Source organism: Ornithorhynchus anatinus, chromosome 8 (genome assembly GCF_004115215.2).
Source record: "Ornithorhynchus anatinus isolate Pmale09 chromosome 8, mOrnAna1.pri.v4, whole genome shotgun sequence".
In the NCBI taxonomy this organism is placed as follows: Eukaryota; Metazoa; Chordata; class Mammalia; order Monotremata; family Ornithorhynchidae; genus Ornithorhynchus; species Ornithorhynchus anatinus.
This window is the reverse complement of record NC_041735.1, coordinates 42,586,407-42,609,590: the sequence shown is the minus strand read 5'-3', so window position 1 is coordinate 42,609,590 and position 23,184 is coordinate 42,586,407.

The window sequence follows — 23,184 nt, the reverse complement described above, 5'->3', positions numbered from 1 at the left end:
GACTTCACTGAACTCAGACAACATAATGCATTAACAAGACAACAAAGCAAATGAGAGAGGTTACCCTCTTCCCACCTTGAGAAGTCTGTGTAACAAATTTCAAGAAAGCAACTGAACTTATCCAAATAGTTACAGAAGATCACGGCAGAAGTTTAAATGTGTATAGAGGTGGTGGGAAGGAGTTTAGTCATTGACAGGGTAGTGAGAGAGAGAGAAAGCTATCCACTCTGAATTAGACACATTTTTCACTATAGGTAGAAAGACCTTTACCACAGTCAGCATAACAAGCTTCTACTGAAACTTCCTACAAAGGTTCATAATCCTATAACAGCTCCTTATTTAATGTTTGGATGATATGCCTTGGATAACTTTGAACAAGGTTTAAACAATGCTTTAGTGATTAGGGTTAGCGCATCTGGCTTATTATAGTAGGTTGCATGAAAGGAATTTATTTGTTCGCCTAGTTTCTGTAACAGATCCTAATTTATCATATGTCTATGGGACACGGCACCCCAAACTATAGCCACTCACAATGCAACCACATTTTCAAGGAACATAATCCTGCTATATTTGGTTTACCTTTTCATCTGACGCGGCTTTCCTCAGTCTTAAGTGGGCTCAGCTTAAATTGATCAGTTTGCCATGAGACCAGTCCCATTGATTTCTGAAAAAGGAGCACTAGAGTTGGGGAAGTCCATGATTCCTGAAAGGAGAAAGTAGTGAGACGTAATTTGGTTTTAGCAGTTTGTAAATGAGACACATAGCCATCCCTTCCTAATGTTCCGTCAATGGGGAGATGTGCCTTTTACCCTTCAGAATTACTCCCACTCTCTGATGACTAACTCTATGAAAGTTTCCTGATAAAGCAAACATTTATCTTTAGAAACCACTGGCTTCTGTTGGTCTTTTTGCGGTGTGAGAAATGAAAACAGAGTGGCCAAATCAGCACAGAGCCAACCAAAAAGCAAACTGAAAACCTTATAGAGAAAGAGAGAATGTGTGTGTATCTGTGTGTGAGAGAATGTGTGTTAATGACGCTAATGAGATCTGATTTGATAATAGTACTTTTTGCCACAGCTCAGCATTGAAGGGGAAATCAAGGTGAGCTGATGTAGACAAGAAATGTTGCTGGGAATTTGCACATTCGTGCATGCCACCTGATTGTTCTGGTAGCCTTCAAAATTGATAGACAATTCCTGGTGCAGAAAGGTTTAGTCTATCACTCATACACAGACTGTCAGATGGTAGTGATATTGTGGTATTTAAGTGCTTACTATGTTCCAAAAACTTTACTAAGTACTAGAGTAGATAGGAGATAATTAGATAGGGCACAGTTCCTGTCCCACACAGGGTCACAATCTAAGTAGGAGAGAAAACAGGTATTTAATTCCCATTTTACAGATGAGGAAACTGAGACACAGAGAAGATAAGTGACTTGTCCCGGTCACATAGCAGGCAAGTGTAATCAAGATTAGAACCCAGGTCCTCTGATTCCCAGGCCCTGCTCTTTTCTAAGCCATATTGCTTCACACAACTTGGAGACTATCCCTGGTCAATCAGAGGCCTACCCTAGACCCAGAATTTGGAGATCAATCAATCAATGGTATTTATTGAGTGCTTACTATGTGCAGAGCACTGTGCTAAGAGCTTGGGAGGGTACAACAGAATCAGCAGACACATTCCTTGTCCACAATGAGCTTACACTCTAGAGGAGATGATACCTGACTGGACTGATACCAGCTCCTAATCAATCAGCAGTATTGAGTATCTAATGAGTGTAGAGAGTACTAAGCATCTGGGAGAGTAGGAGAGAGAAGAAAACACATCTGCTCTCAAGGAGCCTACAATCTAACAGTGGGGAGACAGATATGAAATAATTTATAATTTTGAGGAAAAAGAGCATGGAAATGTAGATATGTGGATGAATAAGTACTTAAACTGTAGACTATGCAAGTCAATATGTACAGAAGTGTGAGGAATGGTTCTGAGAATTCTAAAGTGCTGAGGTGATAATTTGCAGTGGGTTTTTTCATAGTATTTGTTAAGAGGTTACTATGTGTCAAAAATGGTCCTAATCACTGGGTTAGATACAAGGTAATCAGGTCAGACACAGTCTCTGTCCCACATGGGGCTCACAGTCTAAGCACTGAAACCCCATTTTACAATTGAGGAAACTGTTACACAGAAATTAAGTTACTTGCCCAAAGTCATGCAGAAGACAAGTGGCAGAGGTGGGTTTAGAACCCAGGTCCACTGACTCCAAGGCCCGTGCTCTTTCCACTAAGCCAGGTTGCTTTGACCTGCGGAGAATTAAAATTTGAGAGAAAATCTTGGAGGAGGTGAGATTTCAAAAGGGCTTTTAGGAGATGGGGAGAGCTGGATGATTTGAAGGGAGAAGGAGTTCTGTAGAGGAGAAAAGGCATCAGTGAGGTATCGTGATTTGGTTAGCTTGAGAGAAATGTAACGTGCAAATTGGAATGTAGTGAATGAAGAAAGTAGATAAGATGAAGAGAGCTGAATGGCTTAAAGGCAATAGCCAAGAGTTTCTTCTTGTTACGAGTGGTAACCACTGGAGGAATGGGGAGGCTCAGGATGATGATTTAGAAAAATGATCTAAAAATGAGAGAGAGAGGAGTGCCTGAAAGTAGGGAGACCAGTAAGGAGGCTCAAATAGTAATCTAGTAAGGACATTACAAGCACTTGAGCCAGCTGGTGGCCATTTGGATGGAGGAAGGAGATCTTGGAAATGTTGTTATGGAGGGAAACTGACATGAATTAGTGACAGTCTGAATGGTATAGTTGAAAAAGAGGGAGGAGGAGCCATGGATAACATCAAGATTTTGGGTTTCAGAAACAGGGAACATGATAGCATTGTCAACTGAGGTGGATGTTGGGTAAAGGAGAGGATAAAGGAGAGGATTTGTGAGGGAAGATGAATTCAGACCACCAGAGATCCTCTTCCCTTCACCTTCTGATATGATCCTCATCTGGGAATAGCATTGTTCTAATGAAGCACCCCTGGATATGCTAAGAGAGAAGCGATGGGTGTGGATAGGGAATGTAAAATCCTGAGGTGCTTTCTATCAATTAGATGGATGTGCTGATGTTAGGATTACTGAGGTCCAGGCTCAGAAGTAGGACTAATGTGCCTCCAAAAACATGAATAGTGCCTGCACCTTGAACTTCCTTCTAACATTAGGTTAGTATTTAACCTTACTTTGCCACATTCCCATTTATGTCCCAAACTGTTCTTCTCTACTCTCTAAAATCTCATGAAGGAAGCTTGTTCCAGCTAACATGGAATCCATTCCACCCAAAGACAGAAATTACAATTTTCCAATTACTACTACCCCCTCTGTAACCCTTCTGAATGGGGAAGAATATGGACTTTATCAGTGAGCCAAACATTGACACTCAGAAATTCTGCGCTGTTCAAGTTCAAAGCAAGGAACCGCCACTCCACATCTGTTTTCAAAGAACTCATCTCCTTACCAGTTAGATTAATCAATGTCATGATTTATTGAGTTCTTGAGGTGAGCAGAGCACTACACTAAGCACTTGGGAGACGCTAATATAATAGAAAAGATGACCTCAGGGAGCTTTCGGTCTAGAGGATTCATACAGGTAACTAAAACCAGTGGGATTACTAGCTCTGGACACTGACAAAATAACCAAATAAAAGCAAAAGAAGTCAATATTAACAATAAAGAAGGTGGATTTCAGTGGCCTCAGATTTCTCATCATAAACCTTTTGTTTGATCAAACATTTCTCAGGCTCCAATTCTGGTGACTTAGGGTTTGTGTCCAAAAAGTGAATCAATACATAGGGAATATAGCAGAATCTCAATCGCAAAGGCAGATGCATTTTCAAAGATTTTTTTTGGCACTTCATGACCTATTTGCCTGTATCATGAGAGTTTGAAGTTTTTAAATATTTAAACAGGGTGACAAAGTTCATTTCAACCTCAGCAACAGTCAAACCCCATGGCACCTCCCTTCCACGGCCTGAGCTGAATTTTCTCTTTAAAAAGATTCAGCCTCTAAGGAATGAGGTAAAGAAAAAGTTTGACTGTAACTTTTCGGTTCTTCACATTCTTTGCAAATTCTGTCATCCAGGGCTCCGGGATAGGCCACTCAGTCACTCAGCCCATTTTCTACTGACAACGAGTTGTTTTTAAACCAAGCCACAAGTCTGTTGCCTGCAATTTAATCTTTTCAGGATTTAACTTATGCACTTGAAGAGAAAGCTGCCAATAATCAACTGATCTCCTGAGGCTAAAGGTGGTTAGAATTATCCCCACTGGAAATCTCAGCTCAGCTTCAAATGAATCTAACTTTTTGTCCATTGAGTTGAAGTTCAAGTGTTCGGTGTGGGTGTGCCTGTGTTTCACTTAGTGCTGGGGATGAGCAAGTGCCTATGAAATCTGATAGGGTAGGAAACACTAATTTGTCTCTTCTTGCACCCTCTGGGAATTCACATTTTGAGTTGAGGTCACTCTGCACTGAGCCATCTTGTGGCATGAGTGGAGAATGGCATCCAACTGGAAAACACATTTTGGGCCCTGCTGAGACAAACAAGCCTGTTTTTGAGCTGCCTTTTCACTACCCCTCTTTAAAGAGGGTTGAAGAGAGAGAAGAACATTCCCTATGAAAAAGCTAAGTGAAGAATAAACTTTGGTTTTGCAAAAGGGGCCAGCTGACCTACTGTCTCGCTCTCCTCTCTTCCTTCTCTCTCTTTCTCCTCCTTCTCTCTCCCCCCTCCCCCCTCCCCCCACATCCTTTTTCTTTTTTCAATTCATCTATCCTGTGGTACACAGCAAGCAAAGTTCAGCTCTGTAGTGCATTCTTTCTTTATGAGACTCCTTTTCTGAAATTAAGCTTATATATCATGGCCAGATTCCTGAGTGGTCTTGGATGGGAAAAGTAAAAAATCTTGGATGGAAAGGAGGGAGTAGACTCTTGGATTTGCTAGGTACTTTACAGTAATGAATCAAATGTTTCAGTTATCCCATTCAGCAGACCAATTAGAAGCTATTTTACCCTTGCATGGAAAGAATGGAAGAAGGGAAGCAGGTGGCCAAGTGGAAAGAGCACGGGCCTGGAAGTCAGAAGGACCTGGGGTTTTAAACCGAGCCCTGCTCCTTGTCTGCTGTGTGACCTTAGGCAAGTCACTTAACTTCTCGATGCCTGTTATCTGTAAAATGGGTATTAAGACTATGAGCCCCATGTGGGACAGGGACTGCCTTCAACCTGATTAGCTTGTATCCACCCCAGTACTTAGTAGAGGCACATAGTGAGCACTTAAATACCATTAAACAAATGTTGCTTCAGTTTCAATAGAGATCCTGTTTGAGCAGTGCAAATACTTTTCTTGCTGCATTGTTTTATTAAGTGACATTTGGAGTAACTGAACGGCTTAGAGTAGTAAAATCTTCACCAATAAAACACGTCATTCTCCTCTTGGTCACTGGTTGCTGTCCAGTTCACCCCATACTAAAGCTCCATCTGATGCCTAAGTGAAATGATCTGGTGGCATTCACGAGAACAGTTTTAGACCCAGTGGACAGATTTCACTGAAAACATGGCTAAAATCAAAGCCAGCCTGGGAAGACATTTTTTTTTCTTCAGTGACTCCTCTTTGAGCACACACTGATCTTCCAGTACCATCTCAGAACTTCACACAGAACTCAGACCCTTAACTCTTGCCAGAATACTATAAGCAATCTGTTGAAAAAATGTTAGCGCAAATATTATTCAAATCTTAACAGCTTCAGATTCTCATGACTTTGCCCATCACTCACTCTGAATGACTCACCTGGAGGGCAAGAATTAGAGACTCAAACCACTTGAGAAATGAGGCCACTAGAACTCAAGGATACACATCTTTGTCTTTCCTCGTCGTCATTTATGAAACAAAGATCTAATGCTTATCTGGAAAGACTCTCAAGGCTACTGAGCTGTATATCCTTGTCCTTGTCATCACATTAGGCATGGAAGCCCTGGGTCTCTGAGTCATGGATAAAGATTTTTTTCCAGGTAGTGATCCATTTAAAAAGTAGCCCAGGAGGCATGAAAAGTATTCCACTTGAACGAAAGAATATCAGAGTGAATGGGAGGCATTTAAGGAGTTTTCTCTAACATCTATGATCTTTGGTAAATGTCCTATTGTACAGCCCAAAGCAGTGTGTGTTTCTGCTGAGGTTGAAAAGGAGAGATGGATTTAAATAACAGCAGGAAGAAGTTAATTAGATATAACAGGAACTTCCTGATAGTAAGGGTGGTTAGATACTGGAATTAGCTGCCAAAAAAGGCTTAGTAATTTCTTCCCCCAGAGCAGTGTGGACTACTGGGAAGAATACAAACCGCCTGGGAATCAGAGGACCTGGGTTCTAATCCCTGTTAAGACATGCATCTGCTGTGTCACCTTGGGCAAGTCACTTAACTTCCTTAACTTCTCTGTGCCCCATTTCTTTCATCTGTAAAGTGGGGATTCAATCTGAACCCCGATGGGGACATGGACTGTGTCCAACTTGATTAGCCGGTATATCTTCAGTGCTTAGTACAGTGCTCTGCTCACAGTAAGCACTAAATAAATATGATTGATTGGATCTCCCCTAGGGCTTAAAACAGTTCCTGGCTCATAACACACATAACAAATACCATTTTAAAAAAATTAAACAAAGATCTCAGAATATAGGAAATGCTAACCTAACTGAGATGACTGAATTGGGGTCCTGCATGATTTAAATGCCCTTCTTTTCTCTATATGGTGGACTTCTCGCCTCCATTTTCTTAAGTAAGGATAATGGCACTATTTAGTTCCAGACCACCATCTTTCACATTGAAAGACGCTAGGAACAACTTCCCAAGTCTGTCCAAACCCATTCCAAAGAGCCCCAAATGTTCACATTGGCTGCTTCTTTTGGCTGAGGTCCAAAGGCTTAAGGAAACCTGGAGAATTTGTAACTCCAAAGTGTCAAATACCCAGCAGAACCTGCTTTTCTAGGTGTGGAATATGAGAGCCATACAACACTCTCTGAACAAATAGTCATGGCTTATTTATTTATTTTTTTTAACATCAAAGTCTTCAGTTAGTAACATTCAGGAGTTTTATAGGGAGTGTATGAAGCAGGAGCCTTACTGGAAATTTGAACACCCCAATCTGTTCCCTTCTGCTTGCAGTTCCCCACCTGCAGTAGACGGTGTTCATTCCTCCCAAAGGAAATATGCTATTACTGATAATATGATCACTGAAACACTGGGAGTGGTTAGATATGGAGCTCTGGCGGTAGGTTAATAAAAGGCCTAATGAAGAACAAAAAATCTTGCCAGTTGCGGTAAAAAATATATCGCCCTTGGGAAATTACAAATCAGACCCCATGGAGTGATGCAAAAAAAAAAAAAAGAAAAATTACATTGCTCACTGACAAATGCAGGAGTGGGCAGGCTGTGACGAAAGACACATGTCACTGGTCGTCCTTGAAGTTTCAGTTCACCTCACAGTGGTGTAGTTAGATGTCTAAGTGGGGCAGAGTGAAAGCCACACTGTGCACGTGAGGCTTAGTCAGTTCCTAAGGCTGCCCTGCCTGCATTTCTGGTTTATAAGTCAGCAGCCTCCTTCACCTTTCCTTTTCCTCCTCGAAGTACTTATAGATTTACAGAGAGCCCTGATTTTATGTCATCCAAAAGACTGCTTCAGGTCAGAGGCTTAGGGTATTTTTTTTAATGACAATTAAGCACTTACTCTGTGCTAAGCACTGTACTAAGCACTGGGGTAGAGACAAGCTAATCAGATCAGACACATTCCCTGTCCCAAATGAGGTACTGAGGCACGGAAAGGCTAAGTGACTTGTCCAAGGTCACACAGCAGACCCTTGGCAGAGCGGGGATTAGAAAACAGGTGGTCCTTCTGACTCCCAGGCCCGTGCTCTCTCCACCAGTTCACACTGCTTTTCATAATATCACAGTGTTGATCTTAGCTCTCACTGGAAATCAGTTTTACGGGCGCTTCACTACAGTTCAATTTGAATAAAACAGGCGGATGTGACAGGATATAGTCACAGTTCTGGGTAAGGGATAGCTGCTCCTTCGGCTTGTGCAGCATTATAGAAACCATCAACTCAAAAAGGTTTTCCATAAAGATTTGCTTGATTAGCAGCATAGTACCACCCTCCATCCACTTTTCTGGGGGAACTGCTTCCTTGAAATACCCCAGCCTCTCATTTTTCCCCTTTGCTTTGATCCATTTCTTTCCTAGGTTCTCCTCCTTTCCTCCTTGTTTCTACCTGGACTTGAAGCTCCATTGGCTGGCTGCCAGGTGCTGAGGCAGTGCCTGGGATGTTTATATCCCCAATAGCCTGGGAGACTGAGAGCTGTTGGAAGACCCTCATGAATGTTCCGCAACTAAGGCCACAGTGAACTTCACCTCACCTCCCATTCCCATGGCCTTTTCGTTCCATCCTGGCTCCAGAAATATGGACCACCAATGCATTCACCACTGACGACTAGGGAGAACTTTACTCAGAGGCCCCAGCATGGTCCTGTTAGAGAATGGCTTAGTCCTAATTCTCAGACTCTTGGTTTTGTTTGAACAAATCTGAGGTTTGGGTCCGCAACTTTCAGATTTCCCTGGGTTGATGCAGAACTAAATCCTGGATCACTTCATAATCTCGGGGTCCAAGCCGTGTCCAGTTTATGGAGGCTAACACTTGGCCGTTTTTTTGTCTCACCAGAAGGCAATGAGCCTTAGGGAGACAAGGCTGTCTGAATCTGAAATAGCAGCGGCTTTTGGCCAGGGGACTTCCCCCAACCCCATCCCTGCCACTTCCTTTCCCTTGTCATGTAATTGATATTGGCAGGATTTCCAGGTTTCATTTCAGAGAGGCTGGAGCAGCATTCGCAGACCAGCTTCACCTGCCCTCCATGCCTATAGAGAGATGGAATTTATAACACTAAAATGCCAACAATTATATAGATTCACCAAACGACGCTTTTTGGGACAAGATGAGATGATGAAATAGAGGACAGATCCCAGACACATCGGGGTACCTGACATCCTAGAATGAAGAGTGGGAAGACTACAAAATTTTCAACTATGGAAAGATTAAGGAAACGTTTTATAGAGGAGGCAAGTTCTTTGCTGAAAATTAGGTTATTGTGATCAGGAGATATAAAAATTGGAAGTCCCATAGATGCCCTCAAACATTTTACCAGCCACAAAACTTCCAGGTGTTCTTCCCATGAATTCCAGTGTTATGAGCCCTTTGCATATTGAGCATCATAAGTGAGAACAATCAGTAGCAATAATAATATTGATTGAGTACTTACTGAGAGCATTTTAGGTAGAAGCAGCATGGCTCAGTGGAAAGGGCAAAGGCTTAGGAGTCAGAGGTCATGGGTTCTAATCCTGGCTCTGCCACCTGTCAGCTGCGTGACTTCGGCCAAGTCACTTAACTTCTCAGTGCCTCAGTTACCTCATCTGTAAAATGAGGATTAAGATTGTAAGTCTCATGTGGGACAACTTGATTACCCTGAATTCCAGCACTTAGAACAGTGCTCAGCACATAGTAAGCACTTAACAAATACCAACATTAATATTGTTATTATAAGAGCTTGGGAAGTGCAAAGAACACCTCCTGCCCACAAGGAACTTATACCCTAATGAGGGAGGCAGATATAGAAAATATTTACAATTAGTCTAATCAGAATATATAATTGAATCTTCAATTGACTACACATATATTTGTTGGGCATTACTAAATACATGTGTTAGAGATGGCTGTTGTGTTGCTGTGTGTTGGCCTCAGGACTGTAAACTTATGGGCAGAGAATGTGTCTGTATATTGTTGTACTATCCCAAGTGCTTAGTACAAAGGTTTGCTCACAGTAAGCAATCAATAAATATGATTGGCGGTCTCTGACTCTGACTGGAAATTAATTGGGGAAGTTTTGTTGGAGGAGTTGGGATTGTGGGAAATCTGATGCCTTGATTTAGGGGGGAAGGAGTTTCAGACTGGGGGGAGAACAGGAGCATAAGCTTGGAGGAGAGCAAGGCAAAAGCAGAGTACATTTAGGAAGTGATCTATGGAAGAGCAAGGAATGCAAACAGTGGAGTAGCAGATGAGAATGCTGATATGTCCAATGGAAACAGTTGGTAGTGAACCTTGAAACAATGCGTAGGCGTTTACCACAATTATTATTATTATTATTTGGAATGAAAGGCAATAGGCAAATACTGAAGAGTTTTGAGAAGGAGATGACATATGCTAAGTGGCATTTCAACCAATAAATGGTATTTATTGAATGCTTGCTGTGTACTGAGCACTCTTCTAGGTACTTTGGAGAGAAGAATACACTAGACTTGATAAGTTCCCTGCCCTCAAGTAACTCACAGTCTGGAGGGTACTGTAGAAAGATGATTCAGGTGGCGGCATGGAGTTTGGAGTGTGGGGAGAGTCTGGAGGCAGGGATAGGATAAAGAAGGCAAATATATCAATAGTTTAACAAGTTTGGGTGAATGTTTGAACAAGGATGATGCCTAGTTAAGTGGGGAGAGAGGGGTGGATCTCTGAAATATTTTGGAAGTTATATAGGCATGATTTTGCCATTGCTTGGATGTGTGAGCTGAATGTGTGAGAGAAGCAGTGTTGCCCAGTTGATAGAGCATGGGCCTGGGAGTCAGAAGGACCTGGATTCTAATCCTGGCTCTGCCACTTGTCTGCTGTGTGACCTTGAACAAGTTACTTAACTTCTCTGTGCCTCAGTTACCTCATCAGTAAAATGGGGATTAAGACTGTGAGCCCCATGTGGGACAGGGACTGTGTCCAACCCAATTTGTTTGTATCCACCCTAACACTTAGCAAATGCCATTAAAAAAGGCATAAAGAGTCAAATATGGCATATGTTTTGGGCATTGTATTGTCATTTTTTTTTAGCATAATTATAACTTGGCAAAAGCCACCTTGCTTCTGGACCCCAATTCTGTGCTAACTTATTTAGGTGGATTATTAAGCAACTTCAAAACAAGAGATCATAAGACATATTATTGTTTCAGACAATAGGGCATCCACCTCAATATTCTGCCTCTGACAGTGACCTCAAGATGTTTGGAGGAACAATATGACAATTGTTCTTTCTTGACATCCACTCTAATAGTTAGGGATATACTATAAAATAATAGCATTTTTAAGCACTTATTATGTACTAAGCACTGGGGTAGATGCAATGCAATCAGATCAAAGTCCCGGTCCCAATGGGGACTAACAGTCTAAGGGGGAGGGGAAACAGGTATTTAATTCCCATTTTGCAGTTGAGGGAACAGAGGCTCAGAGAAGCAGCATGGCCTAGTGGAAAGCGCACAGATCTGGGAGTCAGAGGACCTGGGTTCTAATGCCGCTCTGCCAATTTCTTGCTATGTGACTTGGGGCATGTCACAACTTCCCTGTGCCACAGTTCTCCTGTACTCCCTTCTATTTAGACAATGCACTCCATTCAGGACAGGGACTGTGTCCAACCTAATTGATTTGAATCTACCCCAGAGCTTAGAATGGTGTTTGACACCCAGTAAGCGCTTACCAAATGCCTTAAAAAAATAAACAAAAAAAACTTGCCTGGGATCAGACATTAGGCAAGTAAATGACAAATCCTGGATTACATTTTGGGTCTCTTGACTCCCAATCCTGTGCTCTTTCCACTAAGTTATGTGACACTTTTCAAGTTGCTTGAATTGCTATCCAACATTTGTAATTATTCCCATTACATTCCCAACTTGGCTCTTCATTCTGGATTTATCAATGAATTTCCCCAAATACATACATATATACCCATACATACACACACATCTGAAATTTAAGAATACAAACATGAAAACTGTTTTGATCATGTACTTTTTAGAGGTAATAATTTAAATATAAACAATATATGAATTTTTGAATTTGCTTTAGGCTACTGCTTCTATTGGCATTTATTTACAACCGAGTACAGTATGGATAGCAAACGTTAATTCTGTGGTGTCACTGTTGGCTTTTTTAGACATATTCAGATGAAATCAAAGGGAAGATCTATTCATCTTACCCATCATACCTACTTTAAAAAAAAAAATGTTTCCTGGATTGAAACTCTTCTAGAAAAAAAAAAAGTCTAATCCAAAATCCCCGTTAAACCCTTTAAGCCAATATGTCAGTGGCCTCTAACAACAAACGCTTCAAAAGTTCCTAAGGAAACTTTGCTTAACTGGTACTAAGGATGCAAATAAACCCAGAAGCACAATCCTGCCAAAAAATTTATACCAGTTGCTGTTTTTAAATGTGAAGAAAAAATTAGCACATCAAGGAAATGGAAAAACACATCTTTGGTGTCAGTCTTTCTGTGAACTTCTCTGTGGGAAGCAGTTGCTTTCCCTGATTTTTACAGAGGTGCGATGGACAGGGGCAAGGTACACCTGGAGAGGGTGATACAGCTGTTCAGAGTTGCAGCCAGCAGCTGTGCCAGGTATAACTGTGGGCATTGTTCGCAGAGCTAGCCCTTAAGATTTGCAGAGCTTCTTGAAAGATCAGTTCTCTTTTCTGAGTTGCAACTATACAGTAATAGCAATTTTCTCCTCTGTAAAGGATCTAAGGGACCTCTGAAGAGCAGTCATTTTACACCCACTTGCCATATAAGGATCAGAGGGCAAACCCAAGGGTTTCTCCAAGTCACCCAGGCCTTCAGTGGCAAATGTTTCATATTACAAGATGGCAGGTGGGGCAGATGTTGCTGCCTGTGGTCTGCAAAAGAAAACCTTTCGAGAAGCAGCATGGCTTAGTTTGTAGAGAATGGGCCTGGAAGTCAGAAGGGCCTGGGTTCTAATCCGGCTCTGCCCCTTGTTGGCTGTGTGAATTTAGACAAGTCACTCAACTTCTCTGTGCCTCAATTACCTCCTGTGTAAAATGGGGATTAAGACTATGAGCCCTATGGGGGACAGGGACTGTGTCCAAACTGCCAGCTTTGTATCTACCCCAGAGTTAGTACAGTGCCTGACACATAGTAAGTGCTTAAATTCATTCAATAGTATTTATTGAGTGCTTATTATGTGCAGAGAGCACTGTACTAAGCACTTGGAATGAACAAGTCGGCAACAGATAAATCCAAAAGACCCAAAAAAACAAAAACTGCTGTGAGACAGTCCTCCCACTCCATACTGGACCCTACCCATTTCATAAGCCATTTTGAGTGCAGCATTTCCCAGCTTCCGGCTAGCCACTTACATGCTCTGTGACTTTGGGCAAATCGCTTAACTTTTCTCTGCCTCAGTTTCCTCATCTGCAAAATCAACATCAATGGTATTTAATGAGTGCTTACTATATACAGAGCACTGTACTAAGCGCTAAGTAGAGTACAATACAACATAGGTGGTAGACACATTCCCTGCCCACAACAAGACATTAATATAAACAAATAATTTTAATGTATAATTTATAGATATTCACATAAGTGGAAAATGGGGATTTAATACATGTTCTCCTATTTAGAATTTGAATCTTCTGTTGGACCTGATTATCTTGTGTATATCTTTCTCAACGACTAGTACAGTGCTTGGCACATAGTAAGTGCCTAAAAAATACCCAATAATTAAGTAATCACCTGTGTGCATGGCACATCACTACATCAAGGCATTACCTCCCCTGTGCACCACTCAACACTCCATTTGCCTTTGCAAGTTTTCTCCTGATTAAAGTGGAAGCAACCCCTTTGATAATCCCATGTTTTCTGGGTGTGATTCATCAGTTATTGATAAACTATTACTATAACTACTTTGAAGGTAGTCACCAAATAATCCCATTTCTAGGGAAATCTGGCAATAAACCAGAATGTTGCCTGCAATTCTAAACAATAAGGGTTTGGTCACAGTTTGCCAATTTTTTTTTAAAAAAAGAATCCTCACTTTCCCATGTAGAACAAGTTTTATAATGACTAATGTATCATGTCAAGGATGGGAAGGTCCCTTCTACTCTAATGGGATTCAGAGAGACACTTTTTATATTAAAAAAGCACAAAGAGGGATCCTAATCCACTCACTGTATTTGTCTCACTATCTGTGCATAATTGGGACAGGCTGGCTTATAAAAAAAAAAACTAGGGGGGAGGAGGGGTTTTTTTTGTCATCTATATAATTTGTCTTAACCTGTATCTAAAATGAGTTATTCCAGAAAATTATGTATAGTCAACCTCAGAATAGAAGGAAGTACCTGGAGAGTGTGATTGTGCTTAGGACACAGTATGTTTTTTAAAAATACATATTAATGAAGTGACTGTTAGCATGCCATATATTAGCATAGCCTCCCACTATTGAGAAAGCTTATTGCTCTTGGCAAGAGCTTAATAAAGTAAAATCATAAGCATGAATTTAGGCTTTTCCTCCAGAAATGAAGCGCTAACAAAAGGAAGAAACTTAAAGAAATGACAACCCAAACCTAAAGTTAGCAGAGTTAAGAAATCAGCTCTCCTTTCAAATACTAGAATGTAACTCTGCCATTTCCCCAATCTGTAATTTACTTTAAAGTTTGTCTCATTCTACAGACTGAAAACTCCTTGAGGGCAGGGATTATGTCTACCAACTCTATAATACTGTAGTCTCCCAAAGAACTTAGTTAAAGGCTCTGAACAGAAGAAGGGCTCAATGAATTGGCTCAGTGGAAAGAGCATGGGCTTGGGAGTCAGAGGTCATGGGTTTGAATCCCGGATCTGCCACTTGTCAGCTGTGTGACTGTGGGCAAATCACTTAACTTCTCTGGGCCTCAGTTACCTCATCTGTAAAATGGGGATTAAGATTGTGAGCCTCAACTGTATCTACCCCAGTGCTTAGAACAGTGCTCTGCACATAGTAAGCGCTTAACAAATACCACCATTATTATTATTACTGAGTGAGCATTAGTTTGTTCTCTTAGTATTCTGGCCACTTTTCCGATTTGGTCACCTGGTTCCTTTCTGCAGCTTGGCTTGCCTTTTGTCATTAGGTCTGAAAGAGACCTAAGATACCTGTTCCATCATCAACTGTACAGGCTGCCGAAAGGCATGCAGGAATCAATCAATCATATTTGCTTGACAGTGCCCTCACTGTTCAAAGTATGTGGGAGAGTATGATATAACTGAGTCAGTAGACATGTTACCTGACCATAAGGGGCTTATATTCTAGAGGGGGAGACAGACATTAAAATAAATTACAGATACTTACGTATGTGCTGTGGGGCTGAGGGTGGAGTGAATGAACGGTGAATGGAGTGAAGGGTGAATCCAAGTGCAAGGGTGATGGAATAGGAGTAGGGGAAATGAATGTTCAGTTGGGAAAAGCTTTTTGGAGGAAATGAGATTTTAATAAGACTTTGAAGATGGGGAGAGTGATGGTCTGTTGGTCACAAAGGGAGAGGGAGTTTCAGGCCAGAGGCAAGATGTGGGGGAGAGGTTGATGGCTAGATAGAAGAGATGGAGGTAAAGTGAGTAGGCTGGCATTAGAGGAACGAGGTGTGCAGGCTGGGTTGTAGTAGGAAATCAGCAAGATAAGATAAGGGAAAGTGAGCTCTTTGAGTTCTTTAAAGCCAATGGTAAAGAGTTTCTGTTTGATGCAGAAGTGGATAGGCAACCACTGGAGGTTCTTGAGAAGTAGGGAAACATGGACTGAATGGTGTTTTTTGTTTTGTTTTTTTGTTTTTGAGAAAAGCAATTTGCACCGCAGAGTGAAGTATGGACTGGAGTGGGGACACACAGGTGGCAGGGCGGGTCAGCAAGAAGGCCGATACAGGCAGGATAGAATAAGTGCATGGATCAGCAGAGCAGCAGTTTGGATGGAGAGGAAAGGGAGGATTTTAGTGACGTTGTGAAGGTTGAACTGACAGGATTTGGTGACCTTGGCATTATCTCCGACATCTCTCTCATTCATGTTGGTTGAATGAGAGAGTTGAGTGGAGGATATGGCCAGGTTTACAGGCTTGTGAGACAGGGAGGATAGTGGTGCTATCTACAATCAATTGATGGTATTTACTGATCACTTACTGTGTGCAGAGCAATGTACTAAGCACTTGGGAAAGTACAATGTGACAGAGTTGGTAGACATGTTCCCTGCCCACAAGGAGCTTACAGCTAGAGGACTTTAAATGCTTCGAATGCCTCTCAGGCCCTGTGCCTGGGTGTTGAGGCAGTATTAAAAAAAAAACACTCTTACAATCATGGCAAAGTCAAGGGAGAGAATAGGGTTTGGGTGGTAAGACGAGGAACTATGAAAGGGTTTTTGAAAATGTATTTCTTTGACTGGAACATATTTCACCTCGATCTCATAGAATGAAAGGATACCCCTGAGCATGAATCTGCTCCATGGAAATTTAGAATTTCAAATATGTATGTTTGTTTTACAATTGAAATCACCAGCACCATACTCATCAATTAATATTTATTGAAAGCCCAGTGGGTGCATGGCATTGTACCAATTTCCTGGAATTTGCATAGAATATCAATTAAAAGAGAATTGTTTGTTAACCCATAATTGACTGAGCCAAGAAACTACCTTAGTTCCCCAAAGAAAATAAGCCAACTCCTCTCAGATGGTATTCTATGCCAGAAGTGTATTTCGGGCTTGCAGTATTCCTTCTTATTTAATGTGAAGAAGGATGCCTGAGCTAAGTCAACACTGGAGAAAGATTGCAATGTGGATGTGGAGAGTGGGAGAGGAGTTAAGAGAACCATCACAAGGACAAGGGCTTTGCTAGCAGTACAGAAGCTGAGTCTCAGGAGGTGGAAACTAGAAACCACAAAAGGGAAAAGCCAAAGAGTCTCAAGGATGCAGAGAAATAACTAAGTATAACCGACATTAGGGATACATCCCCCTTCCCAGTTTGCATGGGTGAACTGACTAAAATACATAGGAAGTAATTCATGTTTTGAAAGCCCTGATGTCTTCATAGAATCAAGATTTGAGCCTTAAAAATAGGCTGGAGGGGCTAGGCTATTTGGTCAAGCTTTCCCCTAAATGTCACTCCACACCAAACTATGAGACATTCTTCCCCACCTTTATTAAGGTAACATCTCATTTTAAGTGCTTGCTAGGATGTCATGGACTGAAATGAACCATTTAGGTTTTCTTCATTTCAGCCGAGGAATTTTGGTTCCCCTCCCACTGTGTTCTACCATTGTCCTGCCACTCAAGAGACAGAGCAAAGAGACAACAGGCTCTACAAGCAGCAACCACTAGCCCCTAGTATAATGTTCTCCACACAGTAAATGGTCAGCAAGTGAAGATTGACCTAGGCTTTTAAACGGTGTGTATAACTGGCTCAGATGCTTTGGGATGTTCACTTATTTTCCGCCTGATGAAAGAAGTGAGCAGTGTATCTAAAGCTCAGGCATAACCAAGAGAGAGGAGAGAGATAGTTCATCCTTAATCCCATGCACTGGGCCACTGGAGCTCCTTCAGGCAATAGATGAGCCTAACTGGGGACATTTCAAGCTGTCAGCCTCGGTGTGTAATTCCCCAGAAAAATCAAAATATTTGGGACTGATTCTAACTGACGTTCACGGTGTTAAAGCTGATTGGCTGAAAGAAAGTAGTGAGGCCACTCAGGGCTAATATGAGGAGTAGCCTCAGATTGGCTGAGACATGATCTCTACAAGTCTGAATTCTTTTTTTACTGATAATAATAATAAATATATTTATGGTATTTAAGTACTTATTATGTGCAAAGCACTGTTCTAAGCACTGGGGTAGATACAAGATAATCTGGTCAGACACAGTCCCTGTTCCACATGGGGCTCACAGTGTCCATTTCCATTTTACAGATGAGATAACTGAGGCACAGAGAAGTGAAGTGACTTGCCCAGGTCACACAGCAGACAAGTGATAGAGTCGGGATTAGAATCCATTTTCTGACTCCCAGACCCGTGTTCTATCCACGAGGCCATGCTACTTATTCTGATGTGAACTTAACAGGAACAAAACCAGTGGGGACACGCATTTACCTTTTAGGAGACAAAAGAGGGTAATTCCTTCCAGGTCCACCACTGGCCTTCTCTCCCTGGAACAAGAAGGGTAGCTCTGAAATGGATTTCACTGAGCCCTTGGCTGTGAAATTGACACCTGTCTGCTAAGAACTGATCAGCTTCTACCACTGAATTTCACAAACCGGAACAGCTGTTGGATGAAAACCTTAAAGCCTCACTGATCTGAGCCAAAGGCAAACCAACAACTTTAAAGTAGCAGGGGGAAAGGCTATGTCCTCTTAACCACCCCAAACTTTCAAACCACACACACAAATAATCTATCAAATTTGGGGTTGGCTGTATTTTCCCAAAGAAGGAATATTTTTCATGCTTTGGCGAAATAGAGATTTGAGAAACTTAGAGGAAAAAATCCAACTTTAAGCATCTATATGCCATTAGGGTTGGGTGACGAATGTTTTGCTACTGGCAAAGCCAGGCGAAATTCATTTTTTTGCAGAATTTGCAAAAACAATAACTTTAAATCAGTCCTTTAGATATACCAAGGGCTCCAGTAATTATCCCCCGCAGATCCCTTTAGTGTGCCTCTTTCAATTTTTTTCTTCAAAAGTAGTTTCATTTTGACATTTTTATGCAGTCATTCTGCTTGCTAAAATAACAGGACTACTATTAAAAAACATCAACAACAGTAGGGGAGTTTCCTCTGTAGAGCTCAGCTCGCAAGCCTCCTGCTCCTGACATCAGCCAACATGTAACTTAGAGTTGTGAATTCTGTGTAAAATGCCTTTTCCCTGCCATGGCAGAAATTCTCCACTCCAGACTTCTCCACTCCTTTGTTTCATTTTCCAATTGCTAAATGTGCTAACCAGGTTTTGCAAGCCTATTTCTTTTCAAAAGATATGTGACTGTGAATTCAAGTTAGGCCATCCCGCCTGGCATAACTGCTTCTACCCCAAGAATTCAGCTCATTGAGTTCTGGATCTTCATGAGAAGGGTCAGTCTCGAGAAAGCTAATAATAATAATAATAATCATGGTACTTGTTAAGTGCTTACTATTTGCCAAACACTGTTGTAAGTGCTGGGGTAGATACGAGTTAAATAGGTTGGACACAGTCCCTGTTCACATGGAGCTCACACTCTTAATCCCCAGAGAAGTGAAGTGACTTGCCTAAGGTCTCTCAGCAGACATGTGGCAGAGCAGGGATTAGATCCCAGGTTCTTCTGACTCCCAGACCCATGATCTATCCAATAAGCCATCCTGCTTCTCTGAATATGCATCCATTACCTATTTATTCCCTTTGCCCCCGAAGAAATGGGAAGGAATCCCTGACAATGTCCATGCTGTTCCCTCTTAACCTGCTATCCCTATGTTTTTCCTTTCCAGTTATTCCCCTGCTGCTCCAGTTTTCAGTTTCATTAATGCAAGATGTTGCATATTTAAAGTTGCCAGTACAGCACCTTGAGCATTTCCGAGAAAAAGTGCTACACAAATCTAGTGGATACATGCTAGAGTGATAGTCTGATGAATATCTGTCAGGCTATTAGACATAACTAACAATAAAAATGCTTAAATGATCAAGATTTATTAAAAAAAATTATTTGTTCTGGGAGAGTGTTGAACCATTTCAGAATAGAAGTAAACAGAAAGAATCCTGTTTCTGGAAGATTAATGAGTGCCCAAAAGGTGTTAATTGCTGTACTTTTAAGTTTTCAGTTAATCAGTCAGCAAGTATTTATTGAGAGAATTTTGAGTCCAGCTTCCAGCTTCCTTGTTGCATCCTCGGTTCACTGGGAAGCGCTACCATCTCAACAAGTTCCAAACATCCCTGAAAGTCTCGGAGGCAGTCAGTCATCCAAGAACTGCTGCAAACTGATGCCCAGGCTCTTGAGACACATACACAAGACGAAGACATGTGCATGATAATGAATTGTTTCAAAGAGTCAGCACCGAGTTTGGACAGACAGCCTGAGAAATGGAAAGTAATGTGCTAACCGACACTTGGAAGCTGAAATAAAACTATCACCGGCAACACAAAACTCATTGTTATTACCAAATTCTGCTACCTGGATGGTACGCTAGCCAACAGTACCTGGTTCGTCGAAGTGGAAAATAGAATCAAAACCAGCTGTGTGGCATTCAGATGACTGACAGAGTTTGAGGTTGAAGGGCATCAAGCTTCACACCAACCTGTAGGTAACTAAAGCTCTGATGGTGTCCAGTTTCTATATGCCTGTGAAATCTGGGACAGTCACAGAAGACAAGTCCAGCTTCACCAATCTCAGAACACAAACCCAGCTACTTGAGTGTTTTTACCAGCATCAAATGAACACTCTCTTCAGCAAATCGCTGGGCAAGATTGCTGCCGGTAAGGTCTGGAATCATCTCAGATCACCAGAGTAGAAGCAGGGCCCACTGCATCACCTCCACGGGGCTTGACCTGTGAGGAAAATATATGATAGTAGAAGTCCCAGACAGCTGCTCTATAGTGAACTGAAAGAGGACACACACAAGTAACACAAACATTTTAAAAACACAGTGAAGCACAGACTTAACAATGTGATATAGCAGGAATTATTGTGAGATCACTGTAGCAGACTAACCAGTCTAGTGGGCAGCATTCAGGAGAGAGGTCACTGTTACTGTTATTATTATTATTATTATTATTATATCAAGTGCTTTCTTTGTGTCAAGCACTGTTTTAAACAATAGGGTAGAAACCAGATAATCAGGTTGGACACAATCCCTGTACCACGTGGGGCTCACAGTCCAAGGATGAGAGAGAACAGGTACCTAATTCTCAGTTCAAATGAGGAAACTGAGACACAGAGAAGTTAAGTGGCTTTTCCAAGATCACACAGTGGCAAATGGCATTTATATATCTAACTCATGTGTATGAATATATATAATACACATATTTATGTATTTGTGTGTGAACAACTTAAAGGGGCATAGCATTTTCCTAGCCTCTTATTCACTGAAATAAATGATTCTAAATGGATTCTTAAAAATTAGTAACCTAAATGCAGATCTGTTGAATCAAAAAAGACCCAGGAAAAACCCAGAGAGAGAAACATTATTCAGAGACACTAAGTACGTGACAGAGGAAGCTGTCGAGCCAGTTTTTGCAACCATCCAAACAGATTGACTCTATCTCGCTATATGTAATATCATGTGACTTGAGCATCAATGCAATTTAATTTCTTTTCAAAAGTGCTGTTTTCGGGTTTTTTTTTATGTACATATGTAAGTAATGGCATTTGGGTTGCTGAAATGATTGCATAATATATGCTGCTTTCTAGCACAATTCTGTCACTGATAACAATGCACATTATGCTATTTACACTGCCAAGGGTGTCTTAGGGAGATGTGTCAGAAGTAAAAGGAGATTAAATGTTTGAGAGTGATACCACCAGGTGTCTGCCCTTATCTCTGCCCTGGCAGTTGGTTTTAATAGGATAGTTTCTGGAGGGCTATTGGACTTCCAAGTGTCTTCTGAGCCACAATGTTCTGTTGCCTTTCATCTCACAGCTCTCACTGAGCAGGAGGCTGCAGGTGTGAAGCAGCTGTGTTCAAGGGAACCTCTCTTAAATGTGCACAGCTCAGGAGACCCTAGGCTCATTTTCTTATTCCATCCTTTTTGTTTTAGCCAGTAAATTGGGGCTGATTTTCCCCGGTTTCTGTCAGAAATGAAGATCAGCCAGGATGGGACTTCATCTTGGAGCAGGCTTGGTGACTTTTCCAGGACACTTGGAGCTTAGAAGGCAGGGTTACCTGAGGGAAATTCCAGGTGATTGGGACTTCCAAAGGTCAGGATTTTGAAATGGCCTATTTTGCCTAGGAAATTTAAATAGCAGCCATGCTGTGTCTCTCCCTCCACCCCTCCCATCTCACTTTCTCCTTCTCTCTTATCTCCTTGTTCCCTTTCCCAGATTTCTCTTTTTCCCCTCAATATTCCTTCTCTCTCCCTCTCCCTCCTCTTCGCCCTCCTTCCTCCTTTTCTTTCTCTCTGACCCTCTCCGCACCTTAGCCTCCCCCAGTCCCGAGCATTCAGCCAAAGTTTTCTTGTGAACCCAAGGCCTTGGCTTCTAAAGGTAGACTTCCAGCTCTTATCCTATTCTTTTTCTCCCTTTTCTCCATTTTCAAGAAGATGTCCATCACTGACACAGATGCAGAATGGCAGGAAGTTGTGCAGGTTATAAACACCAGAGACTGAGGAGGATTCGGATAGATTCACAGAATAAGGGTCTAGAAGCAGTTAATGCAGCATAAATTCAAAATAATTCAAGTATGTAGAGTAAAGAATTAGAGATGTTAGTGTATATATATGATCATGTGTGTGGTTGTCCATCTAAGAACACTTGGGCTGAGTGGACTATTAATTAGAGGAGCAGTGTGGCCTAGTAGATAAAGCACAGGCCTGGCAGTCAGAAGGACTGGGGTTCTAATTCCAGCTTCACTGCTTGTTGGATGTGTGGCCTTAGACCAGTCACTTAACTTTTCTGTGCCTCAGTTCCCTCATCTGTAAAATGAGGATTAAAACTGTGGGACAGGAACTGTGTCCAACCTGATTTGCTTGTATCTACCCTAGTGCTTAGTACAGTGACTGGTACATTTATTTATATTATTGTCTGTCTTTCCCCCTGACCCCAGACTGTAAGCTCATTGTGGGCAGGGAATGTGTCTGTTAATTGCTGTATTGTACTCTTCCAAGTGGTTAGTACAGTGCCCTGCACATAGTAAGTGCTCAATAAATACAACTGATTGATTGAATGAATGAATGAATCTGACCCAGTAATGGCCGTTCTTATGTTGTTGTGAGTGGTGGTTTGAAATCCACTACTTCAACCCAATTTTCCAAACAGGAAAATGGGAGGGAGATGCTCAGTTTAGGGTAAGAATCATTTTGCAGCTCTTCCCCTGCCATATTAAGCATAAATGAGAAAGGAAGACAGCAAATTCGCAAAACATGACAATTTGCTGAACCTGGGTCCTAATCCCGGCTCTGCCCATGTGACTCCTTGGGCCAGTCACTTCACTTCTCTGTGCCTCAGTTACCTCATCTATACATTGGGGATTAAGACTTTGAGTCCCATGTGGGACAGGGACTATGTCCATCCCAATTAACTTGTATCTATTCCAGCACTTAGTCCAGTGCCTGCTACGTAGTATGTGTTTTTAAAAAATGCCATTAAAAATAAATAAGAAGTTTTAAATAATAATAA